The sequence below is a fragment of the Thrips palmi genome, unplaced genomic scaffold (assembly GCF_012932325.1).
Source record: "Thrips palmi isolate BJ-2018 unplaced genomic scaffold, TpBJ-2018v1 HiC_scaffold_19, whole genome shotgun sequence".
In the NCBI taxonomy this organism is placed as follows: Eukaryota; Metazoa; Arthropoda; class Insecta; order Thysanoptera; family Thripidae; genus Thrips; species Thrips palmi.
Window position 1 is genome coordinate 7,610,492 of NW_023144628.1, and position 27,381 is coordinate 7,637,872.

The window sequence follows — 27,381 nt, forward strand, 5'->3', positions numbered from 1 at the left end:
AGCACCACGCAGTCACCACGCAGTCTGCACTGCACTGCACTGCAGACGGATGCCGAGAGTCGTTTTCGTCTCTCCGCTGACGGCAGTGACGCAGTCCTCAGTCCTTCGCGGTCCTTCGTCGGTCCAGTTAGGAGCCTCCTGCTTTGAATTCAGCCCGGCCGAACAGTCGCCCTGTCTCTCTCGCTCGCCTGCGGGACGCCCCATGAGTGCGAGAGAGAGCAGCGCGGTACGCCCTCTGGACCTAGCGGGTGCGGGTCGCCGTCCTCGCTTTCTTCGAGTGTCTGCGAGGCCCGGGTCTCTGGCCAGGTGCCCCAGGCACTCGTTTGGGTCGTCGGGGTCGTTTGGTCCCTGGCGTGGCGTGCCATGGGCGTGCCTGACCCAATTGAGCCATTTTCGGGGCCATCGTGGAGACGTTGCGGCGCGGAGTACACCAAGTACACCGTCGTGGAGGTCCGCGGCGGCCGTCTCTCGTCTCTGCTTAGCCTCGCCGCACCGTGCCTTGCAGTGCCGTGTCTTCTGGCTGACTGCACGCCGCCGGGTAACTTGACCTGTGCCGCCGCTTGCTCGCGTGACGACGCGGCGACTCTCCAAGAGTCTTCCAGTTTATTCCCGGTCGATAACCGGTCGGTTATCATCCGCATTAGATACGCGTGGAAAGGGCCTCAAACGGGATGACAGTCGCAATAAAAGCTCGCTTTTCGAAATGCACCGTGGGCGATAACGTTTCGCAAATCTCTCTCTCTCTCTCTCTCTCTCTCTCTCTCTCTCTCTCTCTCTCTCTCTCTCTCTCTCTCTCTCTCTCTCTCTCGCTCTCGCTCTCGCTCTCTCGGCCGCGCTCCGATGGACTCGGCAGAGCGGCCCGCTCGCATTGCAATATGTTTCCAGAACGGCCGCGGTGGCGCGGATAAGTATTAGTGAACAGGTAGACGACCGATTGCGATACGGTGCGATAGCCCCGCGGCCTGGTGCCCTGATACCCTGCTTCAATGCAGACTGGAGAGAGAGAGAGAGAGAGAGAGAGAGAGAGAGAGAGAGAGAGAGAGAGAGCGCCTCGGGGAACTCCCGTCCATCTCCGTGCTGGCTATGTGCTGGCTGGCCTGTCGACACCTCGCTGTTCTGATTAGACGAGCCCTATGATGAACGTTGTCAGCTTCGACTTATCAGGGGTGGCTGATACCACGTCCGCGTCCAGTCTCCTGACGTGCGGGTACAATGAGGAGTTCCAGCTTTGGCTCCACGACGGTTTTGACGCGTGAAGTATGGAAAATTGCAGCTTCGGCTGCGGCTTTTTGACTCGGCTCGGCCGTGTTCTCCAGCAACCAGGGCCTGGAAGGGCCTGGAAGGGCCTGGAAGGGCCTGGAAGGGCCTGGAAGGGCGAGCCGCTCTTTGTTTCCTGCAGGCGAAGTGTCCAGCGCCGCACCATTGTGGTCGGACAATATTGGAACAGAATATCGGCCGTTCACCGTCTAGTCCGAGTGGGCCGAGCCGGGGCGAGCCGAGCGCCGCAAGCAGGCTGATTCCGAGAGTCGTTTTCGTCGCCCCGCCTCTCTCGCACCGATACCGGAACGCCCCGTGAGTGCGAGAGAGACAGAGCGACGAAGACGACTCTGTCTGCAGGGCCTCGGAACGAACAGCCAACACTCGGATGGCGTGGTCTCGATAACGATCCCAAGGAACACCTCCACCACGCCCCGCCACGCCCCCGCCACGCCCCGCAGGTAGACGGCATTCCGAGATGGAAGTTTTGTTTTCCGAGCCAAACACAGACACACCCACACTCACGCACACACTCAAACACACTCACGCACGTGTGCAGAAAGCTCAAAGTCGCTGTTATGTGGGATTTTGGTGATTTTGGCGCGCTGCATCCTCGCCCTGTCGAGTCCGTGCCTAATTTTTGAATTGGCTTTGCGAATCCGCGAGCCCCGTCCGTGACGGTGACTCTGCCTCAGTGTGTGCGTGTGTGTGCTTGTGTGAGTGTGTGCAGTGCAGTGTGTCGTGTGGGTGAGTGCAGCGGGCTGCTCGGATATGGATAGTAGATGTGCAGTAAATGTCAGCGCGAATTGTGGCCCATGGCGGCCCGAAAGCTCTTATACCCTTACCATTGTCGCCATCTGCTCATCACATGCGGGGGCGTGTGTGTGTGTGTGAGTCTGTGTGTGTAAAAAGGGGGGGGGGCTGTATGACCCCCGGGACCATTCCTTACCCTCGTCAATAGTGACGGGATGGTATCAGCACGCCGAATGGCACAGCCTTGCGGCGACCCTTCAAAAAATAATCTTTGGCCGGGCTTGTCTAATAAGTTAGAGTTGCCAACCGCAGGCCTCGACTGCGCCTGACATGTCCCACCTTTTCCTTATCGGCCTGGCTGCGCCGCTGCGCCGCTGCGCCCCGGGGACGAGTGGCACCCCTTTTTCTCCCTTTGCCCTCGTTGCACTGTGTTGCACTCTCGTTGCCGCTCGGCAAGGGCCACATGTGGGACAGGCGGAGGTAGGGTTGCCACCTCGCGCGGAGCAATTATTTCTGGAAAATAAATCTGGGGCTTTTCATTTTGTCGTCGTTGGGCGGACCGACTCGGCGTCGGCCCTTTACTTCGGCCGGCCGGAGGGAAGGCGATCCAGTGTCGCATCGGTTGGTTGCGCCGCCCGGTGACGCGGTGCGGCGTGCAGCGTCCTGGAAGAGTCCCTTGACGGCGTCCTGGACGTGTCAGCACTACACTGTGGAAAAAGATTCACCGCATTCTTGGGCGAAGCGTTGAACCCGCGACCGCGCTGGTCGAAAGTGAAGGTGTGAGGGGGGGGGGGGCGCTCTTCGAGCTCTCGATGCGTGGGAGGGAGGCGAGGCCAGGGCGCGCGAGCCACACAGTGTAGCCACACGGGATAGGAATGCCCGGCCGGCCGACCCTCACACCAGCAGGATCGTTCCGTCTCTCTCGCGCCCCCGTCGCGCCCCCCGAGTGCGAGAGAGACGGAAAGCACTGTCCGGAATCAGCCTGCTGGCCGACCACACAGCCACCACTGCACGGACAAAGCCCGACCAGCCCAGTGGCTTTGAGTTTGTCCAATTTCTTTTTGGTTTATTTCCCCCTCCAGCGGCTTTGACCCTGCCTGCCCTGCAGGCTCGGCCCATCCATATATTTGTCCACACCAAGTGAGGCTTGGGCCGGGTCGGGCCGGCTGGTCCCGGCTGGGGCCCTTCCCCGGCGGGTGGGACGGGGACGGGACGGGGACGGGACGGGACGGGACGGGACCCCCTCGCCGGCGCAAACTTTGCGGCCGAAATTGCCCCAACTCAATTTTTCAGTCGCGCGCCGCGCGCGTTAACTCGTCGCTCCCCTCCCCTCCCCCTTCCGGCCGGTCGTACTATTTGTATTTTGTCCGGCCTTCCCTCCCCGTTTTTCGCCACCCGCGTCTTTATTTTGGAAAAGTCCGGCCAGGGCTGCCACGCCCCACGCATGTGGGCCGCGAGCCTGTGTCTGTTTGTTCATCTGTTTGCCCGTTCGTTCGACTGCCTCGACCGACGCACTGGCCGGAATCGACAAACTTTGCTGCAATACCGCTCCCAAACCAGAACGCCTTTTTATTGGTATTTCATAACTTTTTTAAAAACCAATTATGAAAATGGGAACACCTTGCAATGCGATTAGCATTGGATTTTTTTTTTTTTCGCCTTTCCGCCATCGCCGCCGCGGGCCAAGGCGGCGGGGGAAAGCTTCCTGAGGGCGACTAAACGTCCTAAAGCAGCGAACAGAGGACGCGAAGGCGGCGGCGACGCGGCGCCAGACAGTGGCGGAGCAGGCGGAGCGCGCGGAGCAGGAGTCTTGATCAAGAGGGGAAAGTGCATCACGCCTGTCGCCGCGCTGCCGAGCTGCCGGGCTCGCCGCCGAGCGTCCCGGAAAGGAGCAGTACCAGCACTCGAAGCGGCTTTCGGCTCGGGAAAGGAAATCTCACCCGGGAGTGCACAGTGTACCTCCGGCTCGACTCGGCGAGCGATATGTGCCGGGGAGCATTGTATCCCCGAGTCATGGCGGCCGTGGAGTCCGGGACAGGAGTCCCGGGGGCGGGCCGTGGCGGGCCGTGGCGGGCCGGGGCCGTGGAGGGCACTCGTCAACGCGGTGCAGCGCCGTCAGCGCCGTCAGCACGGTGGCGCTATCTAGCGGCCACAATCTGCAGTGGTCATGTGTTCGCACGGAGTCCGGAGCGCCGCCCGCCTGCTGCCGCCTGCAGTGCCGATGTCTATCTGGCCGCGCCGCCGCACCGGGGGAAGGGAATGGCAGGACCGCAGGACGGACACCTGGAACCACCGCGCCGCAGAACGCGCTGTCTCTCTCGCACCCGCGGGGCGTCCTATACGTGTGCGAGCGAGACAGAGCGACGGAATGGGCTCTGCTGTGTTTCTCCGTGCGTGCTGCCTGGCGGCGGTCTCGTCTCTCTCCGTGCGCTCCGCGGCACGAAGCAGTGCGTCGCCGTCGTGGCCGTCGTGGCCGCGCCCGGTGCGTGCCGCGCAGCGCCGCAGCGCCGGCCGGGCTGTTTTGCATCTGCCATCATACGCACGACTTTTTCGAGTGGCCTGGGAGAAAGTAAGTGGGCCGCGGCTCGGCGCGGCTCGGCACGGCACGGCACGGCTCGCGGCGTGGGCGTACGTGGACACCTTGATGGCGGTCTTCCGGCAATCCCGGCCGTCGTGCGCCGCGCCGCGCTCCTCGGAGTCCCTCCTCTCGGTCAATGCGAAGGCCCGGCGGGAAACGGCGCGTCACTTCCCGCCGCTTTTTTCAGACGATTCATTTTTGGGAATGTTTTCGGGGTTCGAGAGGTGAGGGGCGGCGCCTGGGAGGGTAGCCACGGCCAGGCAGGGCCCGACCCAGTAGAGTAGGGCCCGCGGAAGGGCTGGCTGGCGTTGGCAATCACCTCGGACCAGGAAGCTAGCCCGCCGCCCCGACCCGCCCCGCCCCGCCCCGGCGCAGCACAGCACTGGCCGTGCTCGGCCCCACCGTGCAATTCGCACGTTGTATAGTGTTGCACGCTCAGCGCTCAATTGGCGGGGCGGGGCGGGGCGGTCGCGTCGCCGGGAACGGTACCCCGCCGGTACCCCATCAGGGCGTCGCGCTGCGATTGTTACCTATGACCCGTGCTGGCCGTGCTGCCCTGCTCTACCATCAGCAGCCCCAGCCCGATGGTTACGGCCCGCCCGGCGCCCGGCCCGCTCCTTTCCGGTCGGATTCCAATGGCCGCCTGCGAGCTCTTCAGCCTGCAGCCTTCAGCCTGCTTCAGCCCCAGTCATTTCATTTCACTCCTCGCTGCCGGTTGCTTCGCCTCGCCTCGCCTCGCCTCGCGCCGTGGGCGGCTCTGTCTCTCTCGCACCTACAGGGGACGCCCCATGAGTGCGAGAGAGACAGAGCGGAATCAGTCTGCAGGCAGGCAGTGTGTGAGCGCCTCGCTTTCTCTGCTGTCCCTGTCGCAATGAGCGCCTGGCTGCTGGAGACTGCTCCATTCCGTTTTGGTATTCACTCGTGCCGCTGGAGCCGCTGGAACCGTTGCCATGAATTTCGGCTGGCTGGAACCGCGGCCTCCACTACGCTGGAAATCGTCAAGCGGTTGCAGTGCCGCCGCGAAACCGCAAGCAGGCCCATCCAGGCCCATCGGCCTTCCTGTTCCTGTCCGGCTGCTGGAGCCTCCAGCGCCTCCTGGGGCTTCCAGTGCAGGTCGCTGGCCGCGCGGCGCAAGGCCGGCACTGCCGACCGAACGTGCTGGAATTCGGCGAATATTATAGTATCTGATCCGCCCCGGCGGGGGTCGAACCCGAGCCTGCCGCTCGGCACGGCGTCGCTATGACCGCGCGGCCGTTTGGGCTCGGCGTGACGCTCGGCGTGACGGCGGCCCCTTGATCGATGCGGCGCTGCGGCGTGGAAGATGATTCCGATCCATCAAGTCGATCGTTATTCGTTCTCTCCTGCCTGACCGCAGGGTGCGCGCAGTGGCGCGCCCGGGCTGACCGCGGCTGCTTTTTTCTTCTCCGTCGTTTTTTTTTTGTTTTGTTTTTTTTTTTATCATCATGCAGGAGGCGTCGAGGCCTCGGCAGGCTGCCCTTGGCCTAGAGAAGGCTAGAGCGTGCACGCGCAGCGCCTGGCCGAGGCCGCCGAGGCCGGGGCGCGGCCGGCAGGTGGACCTTCTCGGACTCTGGCAGCGTATTGACTTAGGAGGAGCGGGCTGCCGGCGCGGCTGCCCGCGGTGGTGTCATCTCCTTATGAATTCTCCGTTTCCGGGGCCTGGTACGGTGGCTCAAGGATAGCGCGTAGTGTGTGTTGGCGTTGCGTGAGTGTGTGTGTTTGTGTGTGTGTTTGTGTGTGTGTTTGTGCGCTTCAAGGCGTGCTAAACCGAGTGTCCCTGAACATGTCGCACTTGTAGTGAGAAATGGGCTGACCCCGCCGCGGGCTCCGAAACAGCCATCCGTCATAGAGCAAAACTATCGGAGGCAGGATAAACAACAACAATAACCACCGCAACAACAGCAAGAGCGTGTCAACTCGCTCGGGGCCGTCCCGTCCGCCGCGGCGCGGCGTGGCGTGTTATCGGAGACGGTCGCACCAACACCTGCGCGACCGCGGCCGGGCGGGCAGGTTGGCCAACAGCGTGTCAAGGTTGGCAGCACTGACAATGCGATCATGGAGTGCATCGGGTGTTTGCCGTTTGAGCGTGACGTAAGGCCGTTTGCGTCCGAGGCGTGCCGGCGTGCCCCGTTGTGCCGTGTTCCTTTTAATGGGACAGTTGGTGCGAGGCGGCCGGGTACTTCGCCGGGGGTGTGACCGCAGGTGTGTGGCACCGCGGTGTGACCCAGACGGGCTGTCGTCGCTCTGTCTCTCTCGCACCCTCGCGGGACGCCCCGCGGGTGCGAGTGAGACAGGTCTTGTTAATCGCCGTGTGCGCCGTATGCAAAGCCTGACCCCTTTGCCCCGCCCCGCCCCGCCCCGCCCCGCCCCGCAAGGCGTGCATTGTCTGGCTGATGTTGACGGCCGATAACGCGGCCTGCTCGGAGTGAAACGTGAATCCCGGCACGGATTTCCAGAGATATTACCGCCATATTGCGCGGGGCCGGGCGGCCACCTCGCCGTCGACGAGGTGCTCGACGGCGTGCCTCGACGACGTGCTCTGCGCGCGGCACGGCGGCGTGGCGGGGGCGTCGCGGAGGGAGATGGCCGAACTGATTTCCTTATTGGCGTTCCCACGCCTCGTCGTCGACGTCCGCGACCGCGTCCTCGCCGACGCACTGCTCGGCCTGCTCCTTTGCTTTCGTCCTCGCCCTGACAATGTCCTGCCGCCCGGGCCGCCGCCGCCGTCGTGGGAACTTGCAGTGGAACGCGCTGCCGGCCGATTGCGCTGCCAAGGCGCTGCCAATGCCGACCCCTCTACGTGTTTTCCACCAAAATTGTTATTGCCCTGACACCTCTCACCTGCCGCGGCGCACGGCCAAAAAATGACTGAATAATTGAAAAAAATGCACATTTTCACATCTTTAATGTTTGTTTCTTCTCTGTCCGCAGGTTCGTATGGGATAACTTGGTGACGACTCTGCCTTCTAGCTCACACTTGCGTAGTAGTGAGTACACCGACGAGGGACGAAAACCAAGTCTCTCTAACAAGGACGCCATTTTGGCGGGGTAGGGGCTTCCCCGTACAGCACGACGGCCGCCGGAGCCCCAATGGGTGGCTGATTGAGCGGTATCTGGATATTGAATCACGCGGGCCTCCATGCCTTTGGCTCTCTCTCTCTCTCTCTCTCTCTCTCTCTCTCTCTCTCTCTCTCTCTCTCTCTCTCTCTCTCTCTCTTTCTTTTCGCCCCCCCCCCCACAAGGCCGGCTGTGTGAGTGTGATGCGCCCATTGTACGGCGGCGTGGGACAACACGGACCGCCCTGTCCAATCGGACTAATGACTCTAGGGACCTCACAGGAACACATCACCATCTCGCTCGCGTCTACACTCGCTCGCTCACCCACACACACACACGCGCGCGCGCTGCAGAGTCGCTAGAATTACCCGCACTGCCACTCCCTCGCGTCGCGCAGTTGGGTCGGCGAGTCTACGCACTTCGCACTGCTCGGCGTTGGAGAGGGACAATCTAAGTGGGCCGCTGTTCGTTGAGTTTCCGCGACAAAGTCCTCGTTATGCCGTCGAGCGCGGATGATCGCGTTAAATCCGCCGTCGGCACGGCGGCGGTGGCTCCTTCTGCCCCCCCCCCCCGCCCGTCCGTTTAATGCAGCGAGCTGCACAGGATCCGCGCCAATTTGCGGGGGAAGTGATTGGATGGTGTGGACGCGTTGCGTGCGTTGCGGTGTGGTCCCTACAGTGTGGTCCCGTCGCCCGACCGCCGAGTGCTTGACGCCACCCACACCGACAAACATACACACACACACGACACCGTGCACCGGCGAGGGCTTGTCTGTGGAAGCGGATGGGAAATGCGAGGATGCTCAGGGTGAAAGTGTACAGTACCTATCCCGGTCGGTGCGTAACCATGTTTTCCCTTGACAGTTATCGGAAACTGTTTACAGCTTATTACTAGCAAGGGAATGGACTGCGGGTATCGAATACCGCGGGAAAGGGATCGCTCTGTGAAATTTTTACAAAATTGGGAACCCATTGAACGTTTGAGCACAGTAATGGATCAATTCTTTGATACACATTGAACTTGATTTAAGGTCGTCGTGCATCGAATGAATTATAGTGTTGAAAGTAGTTTGAGGGCTGGAACCAAACACGCTGATCAAACTGCTTTGAGTATCTCCATCAAAGGTTTGACCAGTCCTATTTTCATTGAAGTATTCAAGCCTGGGAGTCAAAGTTTTCATCCCATGAGTCAATCATTTTTCTCAGTGCACACGCGCGCGCGCTGCAAAGTCGCTAGAATTACCCGCACTGCCACTCCCCCGCGTCGCGCAGTTGGGTCGGCGACGTCTACGCACTTCGCACTGCTCGGCGTTGGAGAGGGACAATCTAAGTGGGGCCGCTGTTCGTTGAGTTTCCGCGACAAAGTCCTCGTTATGGCCCCGTCGAGCGAGCGGATGATCGCGTTAAATCCGGCCGGCTCGGCACGGCGGCGGTGGCTCCTTCTGCCCCCCCCCCCCGGCCCGTCCGTTTAATGCAGCGAGCTGCACAGGATCCGCGCCAATTTGCGGGGGAAGTGATTGGGGATGGTGTGGGACGCGTTGCGTGCGTTGCGGTGTGGTCCCCTACAGTGTGGTCCCCGTCGCCCGACCGCCGAGTGCTTGACGCCACCCACACCGACAAACATACACACACACACGACACCGTGCACCGGCGAGGGCTTGTCTGTGAAAAACGGATGGGAAATGCGAGGACTGCTCAGGGGTGAAAGTGTACAGTACCTATAGCCAAGCTAGCAGCCTGCCGGAAGCCTGTAATCCACACTGTTTATAAACGGTCCTGTTTATGGAATAGTCTAAATTTTGAGCAAGTTTTACACGGGCTTTTCGTTTTACGGTCATCGGCAGCGAGCCGGCCCGGGCGCCGCCGTCTTTTTCCGACTCGGCTTTGGGGCGTTTTCGGTTCGGGTGCAGCGCCCTGCACCGCGGACCTTGGCCCGCCGCGCCCCGCCGCGCCCCGCCCCGCCCCGGCGAGCTATTCCTGGGCGTCGAGTGAAGAGCGTCGCGCCGGCCCGCTGCACCACTCACTCGTATCGGCTTGCCGCTCGCTGCACGTAGGCGACGCAGGGGGAGTGGCAGCAACAGGGGTGGTTGAAAATTAATTTTTATTTTTACCGCCGCGGCGACGTCGGCGGCGTCCTGCGTCTGGCCGTGTCGTCGCGGCGGCCGCCCCGCCCCCCTGTCTGTGGCGGCAGTCTTTTCTCGGGGTTTCCTGCTCTCGACGCAACCACGGCCAGTGGCCCTGGGCTGGCTGGCTGCCTGGCTGGCTGGCGGGGCGCTGGCCGGCATAGAAAGAGGATGGCTTTGTTTGGCGTCGTCGGAAAGGTAAAGCCCGGGTCGCGTCGCCGGGGGGTCACGCTCCACACACACTCGCACGCGCACGCTCACACAGAGTCCGCGTGCGTGCCATCCCCTTGCGCAACGCGAGGTGGACGCTTTGTGTGGACACGACCTTGGCGTGGCGTGGCGTGGCGTGGCGCAGCTGGACGTGCCTTATGCCCCCCGCCGCCGCCAATGTCCCCGCCGCTCACGGCACAGGCGTACACTGGCGTGCACTGGCGTCGCGGAATGTGAGAAAGAGGTTGCGGCGTCCTGGCCGCCGTGTCGCCGGTGACCCTCGCGCGCCTCTCCATCCGCGACGACGCGCTTTTGTCTGGCGGTGGGAAGTTTCGTCGCCGCCATCGGTAGTCGAACCCGCGCCGCCGCGGTGAAGCGCGCTGGCGGCGCAGGCGCGTGGTGTTGCTGGAAATGGGCGCGAGGCTGGCCGTGATCGCGGAGCGTCGACGGCGTCGTGCCCGAGGAGGCCGAGGAGGGTGCCAGGCAGGACTCTGCCAGGTCCCTGCCCTGCCCCACGGCGGGGCTACAGGCCCTCCCGGGTGACTCAGGACCTGTCGGGCCGGTCCGACATTCTGAAGCGGCCTGCCGGCTTCTCGGGGGACACGTCGTGGATGGCGTCACCGTGGCAGTGGCGGCAGCCCGGTGGCCCGCCGCCGCGACCCGGCCTTCGCGTCTGCCTTCGGGTCTTCAGGGTCTCCAAGGCGCTAGCGGCGCAAGCGTGCACGTCGAAGCCGTTGGCGCGGCGTCCCGGCGTCCCGGCCTTGGTGCCATCAGTGGTTGCCCGCGGCGCTGTCATTAAGGTCGTCAGGGTCTAGGCGGTCTGCGCACTGCTGCGCACCCAGAGACCTAGAGAGCGGTTCCGAGGATGTTTGCCCCCCTTCCGTGATTGTGATTGGTCCCCTGCCTTCCCTGCCTGGTGCCGAGCCTGGCGCCCTTCTTGTCGTCGCACAAAAACTGGCGGCCCGGGCCGCCGCACTGATTCCGAGAGGCGTTCTCGTCGCTCTCTCTCGCACTCATGTGGCGTTCCGTACAGGGTGCGAGAGAGACAGAGCGACGACTCTTGGAATCAGTCTGCTGGGGCTTGGCCACTGGAGCCCGGCCTGCCTAGAGACGCTTCTCGTCCGTCCGGCCGTCCGCGTCGGTCAGCGCGTCCGCCTGACCTCGATAGCCCGTCGGCCGCCGGGTCGGGCTGGACCGCACCGCACCGCACCGCACCGCGCCGAGCAGCACAAAGAGGGCCTCACCGCCTCGCCTCGCCTCGGTCGCCAGCGACTCGCTAGCGACTCGCTCGTCACGAAAGCCGTCCGGGAATCGTGTTTCTTGTTCAAGACCGTCCTGACCCCGCCCGCCGTGCCCCGGCTGCCCCGGCTGCCCAGGCTGCCCATCCTTCTTCTATCCGCCCCGCCACGCCCCGCTCCATATACACCATCATTGTCGCCGCCCGGGCGTAACCACTCACGCAGCCCCGCCCCGCCCCGCCCCGCCCAGACGCGGCGACGCCTCCGCGCGTCCACGGCGTCGCCCCGCCCCGCACCGCGGCCGTGACCTTCCGGGCGTGCTGCGGCTCCAAGGGGCAGTGCCCTGCAGTGCCCGGACCCCACGACCGGCCCTTCACCGACAATTCCCTCTTGTGTGTGTGTGTGTGTGTGTGTGTAGGCCCGTTAGTGTGTGCGCGTGCGTGTGATTGGGAAGAGGACCGGTGTACCCTCGGCGTCCAGTACAGTGCCGAGCCGCGTGCACGTGTACCGACGTGTACTCGTTCGTTCCGTTCTCGGTCTTTAAGGACGTAAGGGTGGCGGTCCATTTCGAGAAGGCTTTTCCGAAAAAGCGTTGGCCCCGTCAGCAGAGACCGGAGTCGGGCGGGTATTCTGCCGGCCGCTTGCCCATGAAACAAGGGGGAGTGGGGTGGGATAGGTAGCGCCTAGCAGTGCAACGCGCCGCCACTCCACGGACGCCGAAAGGTGTCGTCGGAGATAGCCGAAGACTGGCCTGGGCATTTTTACCCATCGGGTGCCGCCCGCTGGCTGTCGGTTGACGTCTGCTACGCTACAGACGCAGCATCCGCGCTACGCCACGCCACTGCCTGCCGGGAGCCGGGCGATTTTACCCATCGGGTTCGGCTGGGCTGAGGCGGGCAGCCGACTCGGGCCGGGCGGGCATGGGCGGGCGCTGTCTTGTCGGGCGGGCCACGGGCGGGCAAACCGTGCGGAGCGTCATGGGCGCGCGTCCGACAGAATACCCGCCCGACGCCGGTCTCTGCCCGTCAGGCGTCGCCAGACTGCAGCCAGGTCAGGCAGGGCCACGCAGACACTAGCACAATAGCTTTTATTGCCCCCCGACCGGGGAGGGGCAACGGCAACTCGCCTCCGGAGCTGGGCTCCGATGAGCAGCCGAGCAGTTTTGCTTGTCCGGCCAATCGGCTGTAATTTTTCTAAGTCCGTGTTCATAGTAAAATGACAATTTTTGACAACGCTACCAAAATGCTTGTCACGAAACGGTTCACATTTCAGTGTAGGTGTGAAATGCAGTTTGTCCTGCTTCGTCAAAATGATCGCTCGAATTCAAATTTTGCATGAATAGATCCAGAATTTTGTCCCGCGTGCATTGGTCATCGTTGCAAACATGTCAAGCGACGCGTTAGAAATTTGACTCTCTGGACTAGGCCAGGTAGTCGCCCCCTGTCTATTGTGTCGAGGGCCTCATTCACTGCCGGCGGCTCGTCGCACCGAAGCGAGGATGGTGACAGGAGGATTTATTGACCCTCAACCCCAGACTGAAATTTTTTGAACGGCCCGTTTTTCAGCGTCCAATCGGACAGAAATGGTTTTCTCGCAAAATCGCGGTTCCAATGGTACTTTGAAAAATAGTCCTGCGACAATTTTGACCGAAGCTTTGACCTCCCGTTTTGCAAAAGTTGGAGATGGCTCCGCACTGGCTGCAGTCCGGTCCCAGACGGCGCGCGGCGGCGAGGGTCTGGGGCTCGCATTGTTCCCCGGCTGGCTACCTGCAGCGGGGGCTGCTTCGGAAACAAGTCGATGCGAGAAAGACAAGACATCGCTTGTCTCTCTCTCCTGTTGAAACGACAGCAAATATTCGCCCCGCAAAGCTACCGCTAGATGGCAGCACCGTCGCGCGCGGCCCCAGGGTGAAGCGGGTCTTGGCCTCGTCACTCGTCACCTGCCTTGGTCCGCGCCGGTTCGGCTCCGTGCTTGCGATGTCTCAGTATGCTACATTTGAGTGAGATTACTCGTAAATTTTCGCCCTAGTTATTCAATGTTCCCACACAGACCAACCTCCACGCGGGGTACTGTAAAAATCGAGCTAAAATGACATTAAAACGTAAAACTTCGAAGATCCTAACCTCTCTGGCAGAGCTCCGGGATCAGCGCTCTGCGCACTCTTCTGCGCATGCATTCCGGCGCCAGGCTAGACCGGACTTCAAAAATGCACACCGACCACCTCGCACTCGGCACCTTTTTTAGGGCTTATCCGAAGTCGTATCGACTTGCAGTCTTTTCCATATCATAGGAAAAGTCTTGAAGATAAAAAGGCACTATTTCGTGTTCCGAAACAATTATTTGTTTCAGAAATGTGTTAGTAAAAGCGTTTGGACTCTTGGCAGCGCGCAGTTGGTTATTTTGCATCTCGTTTTTCAGGGGGAAGGAGTCGAAATTTATGGGGGGTCAAAGCGAGGCGATTGTGAGGCTCGTCAAGGACTATCATGTGCCTAAAACTGATTTTGAAAACCTCAAACCGTTTTCCGAAGCCAACAGATTTTCTGAAAAACAGACTTTTTGTCATAGAGACGTCGCTATTGGTCCGATTGGATTCGGATTTGGTTTGTGTATAGTGTAGCGGTAAGCTCTACAATTTTGATCCCGACGTCTTTTTTCTTTAAAGACTTCGTTTAGCCAGGAGGACGATGTAAAGGGTCCATTGGTCTCCGGTGCGCTACGGTGCAGTGTCCGAGCAGTGCGTGCCTCCCCTCCACGCACCTGCGAGACCAGCCAAACCCTCGGCCCGACGTAGTTCGGAGAGTGTCCGCCAGAGCTGCCACTTTTGCTTTGCGGAGCGAATACTTGATTTTCGGACCCAGGTTCTGGATGAACCGTTTGTTCCAGCGACTTGGAACTTTTTGCAATCAATAGAGGAAAGTCGTGGCTGTGAGGTAAAGGTTTTTCAACCTCCTCACTCTTGTAGTTTAGTCGCTGCGCACTTCACAAAACTGTCCATTTTCAAGGCGTTCCAGGAGTCTTCCCTTGAACCCGATCACCGCGAAATTTCTTTACATCATACCTGTGGTTGTCTTCTACAAGCATGCGCAATTTCACTATGCTCCTCCCATTGGTTCTCCCGGAACCTGGGTCCGAAAATGGCGAAAAACGCACAATTTTCGAACTTGTAGGCATCGTTACGCCCAAACTAAGCGTCACAGAGGAAAACCGCTCGGCAGGATTAGAAAACACACCCAACACTATCAAATGCCGAAAAAAAAATTTTGCCACCCGTACGCCCTTAATTCTGGCCACGAGGCGCTCCGGCCGAAGCCCCGGCGAGGCGCTGCTACACTGCAGGACGGCCGACCGCTCCGGCCGTGGCTGCGGCGGCTGCGGCCCTCAAGTTTGTCCGCGGCGGACAACACTCTGGAGACCCGACCGCATCGCAGCGCACCGCACCGCAGCCCCACTGTAGGACTGTAGGCAAGTTTGCGCAGTCCAATGGTCTGCGGCGCCGCGAGTTGCCTTGGCAGTGTGCTTCCAGGGAGCGGCCAAACGGATATCGAGTCGCGGACGGATACTAGTCGCATTATTCAGTGTTCAGCGCTCATTTCACCGTCAACCGGGCAGGCAGTGGACTGGCCGTACTGGCCGGCGGGCCGTGCACTGCCAGCACTGCCGGCCCTGCAGTGCTGCTCGCGCCTTGGCTCGCTTTGGCGGCGCCGCGTGGGCGGGAAAGTGCGGTGATAAATGAGCAAATAAGTTAATCTTTTCCGCACTGCGCGCCGCCCGAGCCGCCGGTCCGCGAGGCGAAAATTTCTAGAGCCGAGCCGAGAGCCGCGGACCAATGGAAGGCCTGCATGATTTATTGGAGCCGCACACTGCCACGCGAAAACGCGCGACCGCTGCGAGGCGGCGCTCTATGGGCAGGACGGGGCGCCGCGCGCGTCTGTGTGTGTGCGTGCGTGTGGCGGGCTTCGCTCGCAGATTGATGACCAATTAAAAGCGCGGTCAAGACGAGAGCGAGCGAAGCGGCGAAGCGCGGGGCAAAGCCCCCCGAACCAACCCGCGCGCGGGAAAAGTTTTATTGCTTTTACGCAATATGTGTGGCAGTGCGCGTGTTTGTGTGCGTGTGTGTGCGTGCATTTGTGTGTGCATGTGTGTGGGTGGCAGGCTGCCCGCCCCTTTCGGCAGGCGGCAGCTTGGTCGGTTCGCACTCGCGGTGGTGTGTGTGTGTGTGTGTGTGTGTGTTTGTAGTCCGCCCGCCGTGTACTCGTACTCCAGCAAGTAGCTCTCTTAGTGGCCGCTAGCGCTGCCGGCTCTGCTGTGCCCGTGTTTGGTTCGCACGCTCACCGACTTTCACCGGCTTCCCCAGTCCCTTCGGTTAGGAGGACAGGACATCTCCGGCTGGCTGCCACTCGGCCCGACTTGCCGCGTGTGGTCACGGGTTCGATACCCGGCTCTCTGCGGATGGAATTTTTCATTTAGACGTTTTTTCTCAAGACCTTTGTGTGCAGTGAGAATCGGTGACCCCGCCACAGGGTCGCATCTGACCTATCTGACTCCCACTCAGAAGAGTCGTTTCTTGAACCAAGATGTAGTAAGAACTTCATCTTCGCTCGAGAAACGCCTCATTTTGGCAGTCCGCCCCGCAGTCCATGGGTGCTGCTTGGCTGCGGCGTTCGTGCATGGTGAAAGTGTCGCAAAGACTGCCTTGCCTCATCCACGCCAAATTGCAACCCGCAGCAGATTGTCACCTAATCGTCGCTCGGGGCGTGGCGCGGCTTGGCGTGGCGGGGCGCGGCGGGGCGGGGCGCGGAGTCTTGCCGCTAAAAGTGATTAGTCTGCGGGCGTTTCGTATCGCGCTTGATGAAGCCTCTCCATTCGCGTGGATGCGCCCCCGAGCCACGCTGTGTCGCCGTGTCAAGCTCTGAGCCTGGAACGGACCGCCGCTCGGACAGTATTAAAAAAAAAACAGTGGGACACTCACTCAACTCCGCGGAGCTCGTTTTGAACTCTGTTTTCGGGTAGCGAGCGCAATACTTGGCGGTTCCGATCGGTGGTTCGTCGATGGACCACACTTTGGATAGAGGAATCCGCGTCGGTACCGCCACCAGTGTGTGATCCGCTCAGTCTTGCTTCAGCGCCCCCCCCCCCCAACTACTACCACCACCACCTCCGCGTGGGCGGCAGGCACGTATAAATGCCGGTTGAAACCGCGAGCGCCTTTTGATGGCGATACTAGAACTCTCACCTACTGCTATTGGCGGCGGCCCGTTTCGCAATGCGCCATCTTTTTACTGTAAATAGTGGTGCAAGGGGCGGGGGGCGGCGGGGCGCCGCCGTGGCGTTGCCCCACGCCGAGGCGGCCGCGGCGATGTGACCTTATTGTTCCCAGGACTCGTTCCATCCAAGCCGTTCCCTTTTTATCCTTTAATTCGCCTCGTTTTTGCCGCGCGGTGCGTGCGGCCGCCTCGCCGCCCTGACGCCTTGGCGCCGCGCCGCCGTTTTGGCCTCCATGGCGTGCGGTGTGGCGAGACCGAGCTCATCCAAGACGCGGCCCGGCATGGCATGGCATGGCATGGCATGGCATGGCATGGGCTCATTCCCAGCGCCAGTGTCGAGACGAGCTTCTAAACGAACACATTTCAAAAAGAAACAGTAATGCAAAAATTAAACTGCGATGGTGGACTGTGTCAACGAGCCCGGTGCTGATGCACTTGGCCCGATTCGGCCCTTGCATGCAACAAAGCAAAACAGCAACGCTGCGGCTGCGCCATGCTTTTTTGCCTTTTTTCGGTTTCTCTCCCCGCTCCTCTCCACTTTTTATGGTTTCGGCGCGGCGGGCCCCGCGTGCATTGCGCTACTGACCCGCGGCGCGCGCCGACCCCAGTCCAAGATAAGAAGCTGTTCCGTCATCACCTGAAAGAACGTGCCGGCGGGCCTACACTGCCGGGGCGGGGCTCGACCCGAAATACCAGTGTAGCGGTTTCCCCAGGAGTTTGGCAACCCTCGAAAGAGTATCGTTCAATCAGCGGTTCACACAACTTCCAGTGTTTTAAAATTCCCATTTATTTGCGCTTTTTTTTTTGTTTTGATTTTGCAAGTTGCTGTCCGCTGGCCGAAACGCGGGCATCGCATCCTGTGCGTGCGACTGTACAACTGCAGGACACTCACAGTGTACCGTTTGTTTGCAGCGAGGCTCGCCGATTGTGCCTCGGCGGCCGCCTTATCGTTCGCTAACCGGTACCGTTTGACCCGGTGTCTTCCACCAGGCGGGCCAGCCACACTCGCTCAAAAACGGACGGGGAAAAAAGCAAAAAAAGTTCAACTGGAAAAGTAGTGTTTCTCGCTAACGAAGTCGTGCCGCCGCAATCCGTAACAGTGCATCTCCGAGTCGTGCAAGGCGCGCGCGCTGCATTCTGGGAAGGAAAAGCGGCGCGGAAAGGGCAGTGGGCTGCCAGCTCGGGCTGCCGGCCGGCCAGGAAAAGCCGGCGTGCGCCTGCAAAAACAACAACATTTTAAAATTTTAATTTGTCAAAGTAGTGTACTTCTCGGACCCCTTACGGAGATTTTCCGAAAATTGGAGGCATCCCCCCCCCCTCCTGCAAGCTCCAGGAATTTCCAAGGTATTTTATTTTTATCAGTGGGGCGGAGTCGAGAGTTCGCGAAGTCGAAATCGGTGCCTGCGACGGACGCTCCGCGGGTCGAAACGAGGCCGAGGATGAAATGGATGAAATGGTTGAAATGGGAGCCGAGGAGCTTCGCTAGCTTCGCGAGCGCCGCAAAGTGAGAAAGGAGGTTGCGGTAAAGGGATCGAGTCCTTGTCAGTCACGGGTCGCGTGAGCAGGACTTCGCCCAACCCCAATTGTGCAAGGGAACTCTTCTAATTTAGAGCCTGTCTCACTTGGTGTCGCTCTATCTTCCCCGGCCGCCACACTGTGGACGCTGCGGCGGTGGGGCCCGAAAAAGGCGCCAAGCGCGGCAGCGCGGCGGCAGCGGGGCCCGGCGGCGGCGGGGCCCACACCGCACGGCGCGTGGCCTTGGACGCTCTGCCGCCGCCGCCGCTTGCTTATCGACTGCGCGACGGCCGTGCCCACCACAGCAGCCCAGTTAGCTCAGTCGGTAGAGCGTGGGACTTTTAATCCTAAGGCCGAGGGTTCGAGCCCCTTACTGGGCGGTTGCTTTTTTTCGATGTTCTGGCCGGAGCGGCGGCTGGTGGTTGAAGGTCCCTGTTCCTCGTCGCGATCCTGGCTGCAGCGCGGCTAAAGCGCAGCCACCGCCGCCACCGCCTCGCCACGCGCAATCCCGATACAGCCAGGCGTGTCCAGGTGCGCGCCTGGAATGGCTCCAGTGCCGAGTCCAGTGCCACTCCGGCAGAGCCGGCGAAGCCCTGGCATGGCTATCTGGTTCCAGGCTTTGTTGTTGCGGCTCCAGGTGTGATGACAGGCTGCCTCTTGCTTCTCACGGAGTCTGTGTGTGTGTCTGTGTGTGTCTGTGTGTGTGTGTGCCGATGATGACGATAATGATAACGTCACCCTCCGCGGTGGTTTTCTAAGCCCCTCGGTGACTGGGGGTCTGCGCGCACAGCGTGCGTTTCTCCGCATGTGTGTGGTGTGTGTGTGAACAGAACGCGTGCATTTGTACTCACTTGTGTGTGTGTGTGTGCGTCGTTGTGTGGGCGGCATCTGGTCCAACACAGCGCTCCTGCCGCCCACGCCCCACTGGGAGCGTAAAAGTGTGTGCGTGAGCGCGCGCGTGCGCTAAATACCTGAATCCTTTGTGATGGCCCCTTGCCGTACTTACACTGCCGTACTCGAACCGCCGCTGCCGCCATGCACGCCACGCCACGTCCAATGGCGCGTGGAACGAGGGCCGAACGCTCCGGGCACGGAGGAGGGAGGCCTCTGGTTGCAAAGGATGCGGAAACGTTTCGGCGCGGTGTGTGTGCGTCCGCAGTGTAAAGTGTGCTGCCGCCGCGGAGAATTCGAAGCGAGTTCGATCCACCTGGCCTGGCCTGGCCTGGCGGTACACCAGGAATACGCCACTTATTTCGCGTAAAAGAAAATTACTCCGCGGACGTCGTAATATTGACGGACCGTCTTGGACCAAGGCTGTTCGTAGCTCTGTGTGTGTGTGTGAGTGAGTGCAGTGGCCTGCATTGTCATAAATGGAGCGTTGCCAGTCGAGCCCCCTTCCGGGGCCAAATGTCACCGAGCGTGTCTGCTTTGCGCCGGGTGCCCATTTGCACGTGTAGCACCACTCATACATATTCACACAGGCGCACTCACACACACACACACAACAAGAGAGGAGACACGACCGACACGTTTATTGCCACGAGTGTCCGAAATCCTTTTTATTTGCTTCAATGACGAGGAATAAAAATGAAAGAAATAATAAAAATAATAAGACAGTACGGGGGCGAATGCGATGAATATGCTAACAGGCATTTTGTTTCTTTGTGTGTTCCAGGTGAGTGTGGCGGTCGCGGTGGAAAGCCCCCTCGAAGGCGGCGCTGCTGCTGGCGCTGCTGCACCACAAAATGGTGGACGTGTCGGCGACGTGGTGCTGTCGACATTCAGGACCCGTCCCACTTCTCATTCATTTCCCGTTGCAAACGTCGCGACGCGTCAGTCGGCCGCAGCAGTCTCAAACTGAATTCCGCTCCGATGTGGCTCGAGTGGGCCGTCGCCGCCGTCGCCGCCGTCGCGGGGGCGTCCGCCAGTGTGCCAGTCACCCAGTCGGCCGGAGGATTCGGAAGAGTCGTCTCGCCAGTCTGTCTCTGTCGCACTCCCGGGGCTCTCGGTCAGAGTCAAGTTTTTCGAATTTCAGTCGGCTAGTTTGTGCTCTGTCTACTCCCTCCCGGACTGCATGTCGAGGACGGAGTGCGCGCGGCGGGATGAGAGCATGCTCTGCGGATACACTGTTGTCCGATCGCGGCCAGGCCTAATGACGAACGAGCGTGGGAGACCTTTGCCGCGGCGTGGCGCGGCGTTCACAAACATTTCTAGGTCATTTCCTCTAGCGGCACACGGCGGCGTGGCGCGGCGCGGCGTGTCTGGGCCTCGTTGCCTGGCTTTTAATTCGCGGTTCACGCGCGGCTTGGGGTGCCCCGAGGGGCCCGCGGCAGGTCGAAAAAGGAGGGGGGGGGGAGATACTGGTGGTGAGACTATCGCAATCGCTGCGGTCTGTATTCCCTGCCGGTGAAGGGAAGAAGACAAAGAAGAAGAAGGAGGAGGGGAGCGGCGGGAACAGTTGGCTGTTTATCATGGTACTCTTTGTCACGCCTTTCTGTATCTGGCAGAGCAGAGCGAGGCAGAGCCCTGCTCCTCTCTCTTTTTGTCCTCTTCAGAAAAGGTGCACACTTTTCTTGTTCTGGTGCCGTGCCCCTTTGCGCCTCGCCTCGACGTCCCACGGTAGACGGGACGCCCCTCGGGGCCCTCGGGACGCGCTGGCCAAATGGCAAATCGAATTAGCAGCTGTCTGTCTGGTCACCGTCACGGCGCCGCTTTCTTTGGGGCCCGGGTCGCGCTGCCCGCGGCACCGCGGCCACTGCTGCACCGACGGCCAACCACCCGAAGTGATACTCCAACTTCGGGTGCCGATATCCCGTCAGGAAGGTGACACATGTGAGACGGGCTTCGATTTAAAATTCGACTCCGCAACTTTCTCTTTCTACGTCCCGCAGCCGTTTACGGGTTGATGACACTTGAAATTGGATTTGGCGCTCTTTTTTGTCGAGTCGCTGCCGGGGCGCCCGCTCGGGCCCCTCGGCCCACTCCCAGTGGGCCTCCGGGCCGCACGCGGGTGCATCCATCGGACGCCCGGCCCGGTCTGCCAGGCAGACTCTGCCCCCGCCGCCTCGCCCCGCCACTTCGCAGTGAACGCGGTCCAGGCAAGGCCGCCCGGTCCACGCCGTCCACGCCCGGCCGGAATGCACTGGCCGGCCGAGGGGCACACTGCAAAACACCCATTTCGGACCTCATTATAATGCCGGCCGATGGCTGCACCTTTGTTGGCGCTGCTGTCGTTATCTAGCTCTTGTCGTCGTTGTTGTTGTTGTTGGAGTTGTTGTTGTTGTTTTTCCAGATTGGCACGCGTGCGCCGACACACTACGCGGGGCGGGCCTGGAGTCCACTCACGCGTCGCGACGGCGGGAAAAAGCCTGTCTGGCGACAAGCGCGCTTGGCACAGCCTGGCACAGCCTGGCAATGCAAATTGATTCAATTGGTTATCCCGGTGGGCGGAAGTCTGGAAGCCGGCGTCAGAAAGCCTGAAAAAAAAAGACATTCTAATTTGGACGCTCATCTGTCTCCGGCCTGGGAAAGAGGGAGAGGGAGAGAGGTGAAAGGGAAAAAAAGCAAAGTCCCGTTCACTAATTCAAATTTAGCGAACGCGCACGCAGTCTGTCCCGCGCCTCGCAGCCTCGCAGCCACACTGTCGCCATGAATCTAATCAAGGGAAGCCCCATGGCACTGCCTCGCCTGTCTCCCTCGCACCCTCGCGGGACGCTCCGCGAGTGCGAGCGAGACAGAGCGACGAAGCGAAGCACTCCCCACCCTCTTTCTTTTCGGGTGCGTGACCTCCGCGCGCTGCCCACTGGTGCCGCACAAGCCCCAGGAGAGAGAGAGAGAGAGAGAGAGAGAGAGAGAGAGAGAGAGAGAGAGAGAGAAAGGGGCGTGCTTTCGCATTACCGCGGAGAGGAGTTGCAATAAATAAAGAGGAAGCAAGTACCCGCGCGTACTGAGCGCGCTAACTGACCGTGACCTACTTTCCCGCTGCGTCAGGACTGCGTTTTGGCTGCGCCGTAATTTGAAATTAACAGCGTGGCTCTGATTTTTGTCTCGGCGCGCCTCCACTCTGGCGGTGTCGTCCACCTCGCATTAGGGTTTTAATGAAAAGCAACGAAGCGGTCTGGTTCCTGTTCCCGCCTCGCCCTTACAGCGTGGAGCCCCTGTTGCGCCCCTGGAAACATTTTAACACCGTGCTCTACCTTGCTTCGCCTTGCTTGCGTCATTTGTGAATAACCCCCGCGTCGCGCGGCCAGGCGGCGGTCTGATCCCGAAAGCGGTCCCTCTGTCCCCCTCGCACTCGCGGGGCGCTCCGTGGCCCTCTAGGGCCGTGCCGTGGGGCCCGTGGGGGTGCGACGGAGACGGGGCGACGAGAGCGTGCAGCGCGGGCCCCCATGATAAACTCAGAAATGAGTAGTTGCCCCGCCCTTGCCGGCCCTGCCCCCGCGCCCCTTTCCCAGGAGCCTTACTGCGTAATTCCATTAAAAGTTGGGTGCCCCTGCCGGGCGTGGCGTGCCGTGGCGTGGCGTGGCTTGCCCTTCCTGGCAGCGCCACCGCGATGACATTGGAAGGTCGACCGACGTACCGAAACCGAGGCGCAGACGACGACGCGGACGGAGCCGGTCTGGAGGATAATTTGAGGAGCCATCAGCACGAAGACGAGCTCGCACCGATTGTAGACCACGCACGGGTGTGTGCCAGTGTACCATCAAGCGACTGGATGGAACCTACTGATGGGTTTAATTCGAGGGTGTGGTGGCGCGTAGTAACAAGGTCGCCATTGTTTTTCTTTTTATTTCTTTTCCGGTGAAGCAATTGGTTTGGACGGTGGTTTTGAAAGAGCGCCTCTCGCTCCGCTTGTTGGGCTGGACTCGACCGCGCCAGAACCGCGGCGCATGCTGACGTGTGCCGCGTAACGTCGTCGATAGCGACACGCTCTGGCGGACCACCGACCGGCCGCGCCCCGCCGCGCCCCGCCGCGCCCCGCCGCCGCCCCGCCGCGCCCCGCCGCGCCCCGCCCCGCCGCGCCCCGCCCCGCCGCAACGCCCACAACAAACTTTTCCTTTCTCCCACTTCCCTGGTCCGCGGAAAGGTGCGGCGCCGATCGAGTGGTCTGGAATGAAAGCGACCGCAGCGCCGTCGACGAGGTCCTGGTTCCTGGAGGCGGCCGTCGACGAGGTCCTGGTTCTTGGAGGCGGCCGTCGACGAGGTCCTGGTTCCTGGAGGCGGCCGTCGACGAGGTCCTGGGGGCGTCCGTCGACGAGGTCCTGGTGGCAACACCGACGAGGTCCAGGTGGCAACCGAGGTCCGGGGGGCGGCCGTCGACGAGGTCCCGGAGGACGCCGAGAAGAAGGAAAGGGCTGGCCGTCGTCCCATCGCGGTGCATCGCGGGCTTAGGGAATGCCGTCGCTTTGGTCGTTGTCGCCTAAGTGCGTCGCGAGGCCGCCAAGACCGCCAGGACCGCGAGGACCATGCCGCGGCACCGCGGCGGTCTAATGAGTCTACGCGGGCCGCGGGGCCGCGGAATGCGGTGGGAGGGGGAGGGGCACAAAAGCATATTGTCCGCAATGAACAGGGGCGCCGCCCGCAACTCCGCTCTCGGCTCCCCAAAGCAGGATGCCAAGCTCCCCCTCCCCTCCCCTCCCCCTCTGCTGCTCCGCGCGGCTCCGCGCCGCCGCTATCCCTCTTGGGAGCGAAAACCGCGCGCGCGAAACTGAAAGTTTTGATAGACGATTCAGATAGGAAGCGTGTGCGTGCGTGTGTGGTGGTCGCGAGAATACACGCACATGCTAGGGCGCCCGTGTATGTGAGTGTGAGTGTTCTGTGTTCTGTGCGCGTGTGTGTGTGAGTGTTTTCTGTGCCTGTGTCTGTGGTACTTGTATCAGTGTCTGCCTTGTTAAATTGGATATGAGGTCTCTGACCATCACTGATGCCCCCGTCGGCTTCAAAATGCGTCGACTTCCCAGATGGACGTACCGATGGCCGGTCGGAGGGCCGTCCGTAGGTCGGTGGGGTGTAGATTTACATACTGGGACTGTGTAATAAGGACCGGTGAGGTATGGCCGCGGTGGCCGCGCCAGCCGGCGGGGCCGCGTCCCGTTAGGCCCGCCGTAGGCCCGTCTGCTCATCTGCCTGCCAGCCGACCGCTGGACGACCGCTGCAGTGGAGTAGCATAGCCGGACACTCCGATGCCGACCAGTGTCTCCGTCGCACCCCCACGCGGCGCCCGTGTGCGACAGAGACAGGGAGAGCGACCTGGAGAGCGCCGTGCCCACGGCGGCGGGCTGGCCCGCGCGGCAGGGCTGCCCGCCGGGTTGCCTACCCCGTGGCCGACGGGCGCTCCTTGACCTCGACTCGGCCGACGCGACGAACCGCGTGTGCAAGTCAAGCCGCAGCGGCGGCCCGGCGCGCCCTTTCCGTGCTAATTGAACCTCACCGCCACGGACGCGGTGTGGGTTGCAACCTTGGTGTCACTGGGGCAGTCACGGCGAGCTGGGCGGGGCGGGGCGGGGCGGCACCGCACCCACACTCGGTACCGTACCGTACCGCACCGTACCGCCGAGACCGCGGCCTGCAAGTCACGCCCTCGGGCGGTGATGGGATGACTCAGGGCACTCATGGCGTTCCCCTTGCGGCCGCCGTCGGCGCCGAGGTGCGCGCCGTGCCGAGCGAGGCAGAGCACTGGCAGGGCAGGGCGCGGCGGCGTCGCGTCGCTGTACGGCGGTGCGTTTGGCAACGCCGCGGACTGCGATTTCACTAAAACGAGTTGGAAACAACGGAAAAGCGTGGCGCCGGCGGCGGGGCTCGAACCCGCGCCCAGAGCGTGGCCCGGCCAGTTCGGAAGTACCGAGCAACAAACTCGGCGGCAAGTTTGGCGCGGTGTCCGCGCCGTGATTTACCGCGGGGCCGCGAGGAGGTGGTCCCGGAGGGGGGCGGCGCCATAAACGTACCGACAAGGTACTGCAAGGCACAGCAAGGTACCTAAAGCACGTAATTGGCTCCAGGCTTTGGCGCGCTGGCGCGCTTGTCGTCAACCAGCGAGAATGGAATGGACCTTTGTGCGGTAGGCCGTTCCGTGCCGTGCCGTGCCGCCGTGCCGGGCCGAGCGAGATGGAGATAGTGTCAGTTCGGCCCCAACAACTGTATGCGCGCTGCAGCGCGCAGTATCGCGCGCAGACGCGGAGGGCGATTGCCTGTTCAGTGTTTTTCCAGTGTACCTGGGAGGCGACGGCCTGGCCGGCCTTATGCCGATCGTCCGGTACTCGCCGCGCCGCCACGCCCGAGTCATTAGAGAGTGTGTAGCAGCGTAGCGCGCTGCGTGCCGCGAGCTTGATTTATCGGGCTGGCTAGAGAGGCTGAGCCTCTCCAGGCTGGCACAGTGGGCCCCCCGTTGTGGAGCCTCTCCACTGTCCAGCTCGGCACGACGGCCACGCCGATGTGACGGACCGGAGACGAGAGGCCTTTACTCGAGCCCCAGCATTCAAGTCTCCCAGGAGGAAAGGACAAACTAAAACAAACCACTGCTCTGTTCTGGCGGCCGCCGCAGGTGGTGTTCGAACCCGGTACTACTAACGATGCGTCACGATCGTACGCGCTCAAGTATCACAATCTCCTTTCTCCCTCTTCCCTTTAGTATTTTTATTTTTTCGGTAGTTGGTTTTCTTGTGCTGCTGCTGCCGGGATGCCCTCCGGTCGCCCTTTAGTCGGGCGCATGTAGGCCAGGCCGGCTTGGTCGGGGAACGAAAAACGCCAACACCACACGCAAATACAACAGCGCTCCCGGCCGCTAACAAAATACGTGCCGTGTTTTGCCGGCGCCTTTGCACGTCCGTCTAGCAGTAACCATTAGCCAGGGCCTAAAAAAGCAAAAAACGCCCTAGAAAAATCGTTTCTCGCGTTCTTCTTTTTGTTTCGCGTCTTTTTTCCCCCGGCGAATGAGGCACGGCGGCTAACGAGATGGCATAACACGAACGGGGCCTTGTCCGCCGTGTCCGCGGCGTCGTTGGGAAAGTTCTGTGGGACGCGGAAGACCGCCGCCGCCGCTCGGCCGGAGTCATGAAGGCGGCGAGGACGGTGGAGAGGTGTCATCACTCTGGACCATTGGACCATCGGACCGCGGCTCGCTTTCTTATCGGCCACGCGCGGCCCCCGCCAGACCGCCAGGCCGCCACCGGGGCCCCGCCCCGCGATAAGCGGCCTCCTCGTCTGTGCCTTGTCTGCCCGTGTGCGCTGTGCGCGCGTGCAGGCCGACCTCCTGAAACTGGGGTAAACAATCGGACAGTTAGTTGGGGGCGCTGTGCTGCCAGAGGTGTATAATGTGCGTGCAAATCGGTTGTGTAGGGGCGCGCAGTCTGTCTGTCTGTCTGTCTGTCTGTCTGTCTGTCTGTCTGTCTGTCTGTCTGTCTGTCTGTCTGTCTGTCTGTCTGTCTGTCTGTCTGTCTGTCTGTCCGTCCGTCCGTCTGCACTGCTGTGTCTGTTTTGTCGGCAGCGAGAATGGCAAAGCCGTGAGGATATAACGTGCCCCTGCGGTCACACCGAAGTGCTAAATAGTACATCACGCGCGCCTCTGTGTCTGCGCCTCTGTGTGTGTGTGTGTGTGTGTGTGTGTGTGTGTGTGTGTGTTACAATCGCAATCAGGCACTACTTGTCAGCACAACGCACGCCCTGTACACGCACGTGTGTGTGCGCGCGCACGGGTACGCGTACTTATGCAAGGCTTTACACCTGGGCGCCAACAAGCAAGGCCTCGCGGGGCCTCGCGAGTCCGTCCGGCTGCCAGCCTGCCTGGTGGTCAACGACAACGGCCTGCTTGTTGTTGGCGGCCGAGCTCGCAGGGCTGAGCCGCCGCACCACCACAGCACGGCCTAGGGCTCTTACAGAGACGGGTGGACCAACGCCGTCCCTCTTCAGGGGGGAGCTTTGGAAGCCTCAGAGTGACGTCATCGAGACACCTCAATCGATGCCGGAGGGTCGTCAAGGCGGTGCTTGGAAGCTCGAAGCTCGAGGTGTGCGGAAGGCGGAACACGCCCCGCAACACCACCGCGGTGACGCAAGGCGCGCTGCCGCCCGCTCGAAGTGACCGGACCGATAATGTGCCTTATTTCGCGTTTTCGGGCCGAGCCTTGCCGAGCCGTGCCCAGTCCGTCGTTGGTCTGTCTCTGACCCGCGAGTGCGAGAGAGACGCAGAGCGACGCCGGACAGGCCCGGGACTGGCCCGCCCCTGTCGGCTTGCGTGACGCCCGGCACGGCCCTGCCGCGGTGCCGGTGGCGCGGTTTGTCCAGCGCTGGAGTCCATGGCTGGAGCGCGGCTGGAGTAGCGGTCGGCAAGTCGCGGCAAGTCGGGACGGGCGGGCCAGCTGCTGGAGTGGCGCGTGC

The 27,381-nt window shown here is 61.6% G+C and overlaps 1 protein-coding gene and 1 non-coding gene across 2 annotated transcripts in view; both read left to right on the forward strand.

Moving 5' to 3' along the window:
• LOC117646053 (helicase SRCAP) overlaps positions 1-27,381 on the forward strand; it is a 76,895-nt gene that overhangs the window by 12,080 nt on the left and 37,434 nt on the right. The window lies entirely within an intron of this gene.
• Positions 18,320-18,392, forward strand: Trnak-uuu. The gene has a single exon. It is a non-coding gene; the product is annotated as a tRNA-Lys (tRNA).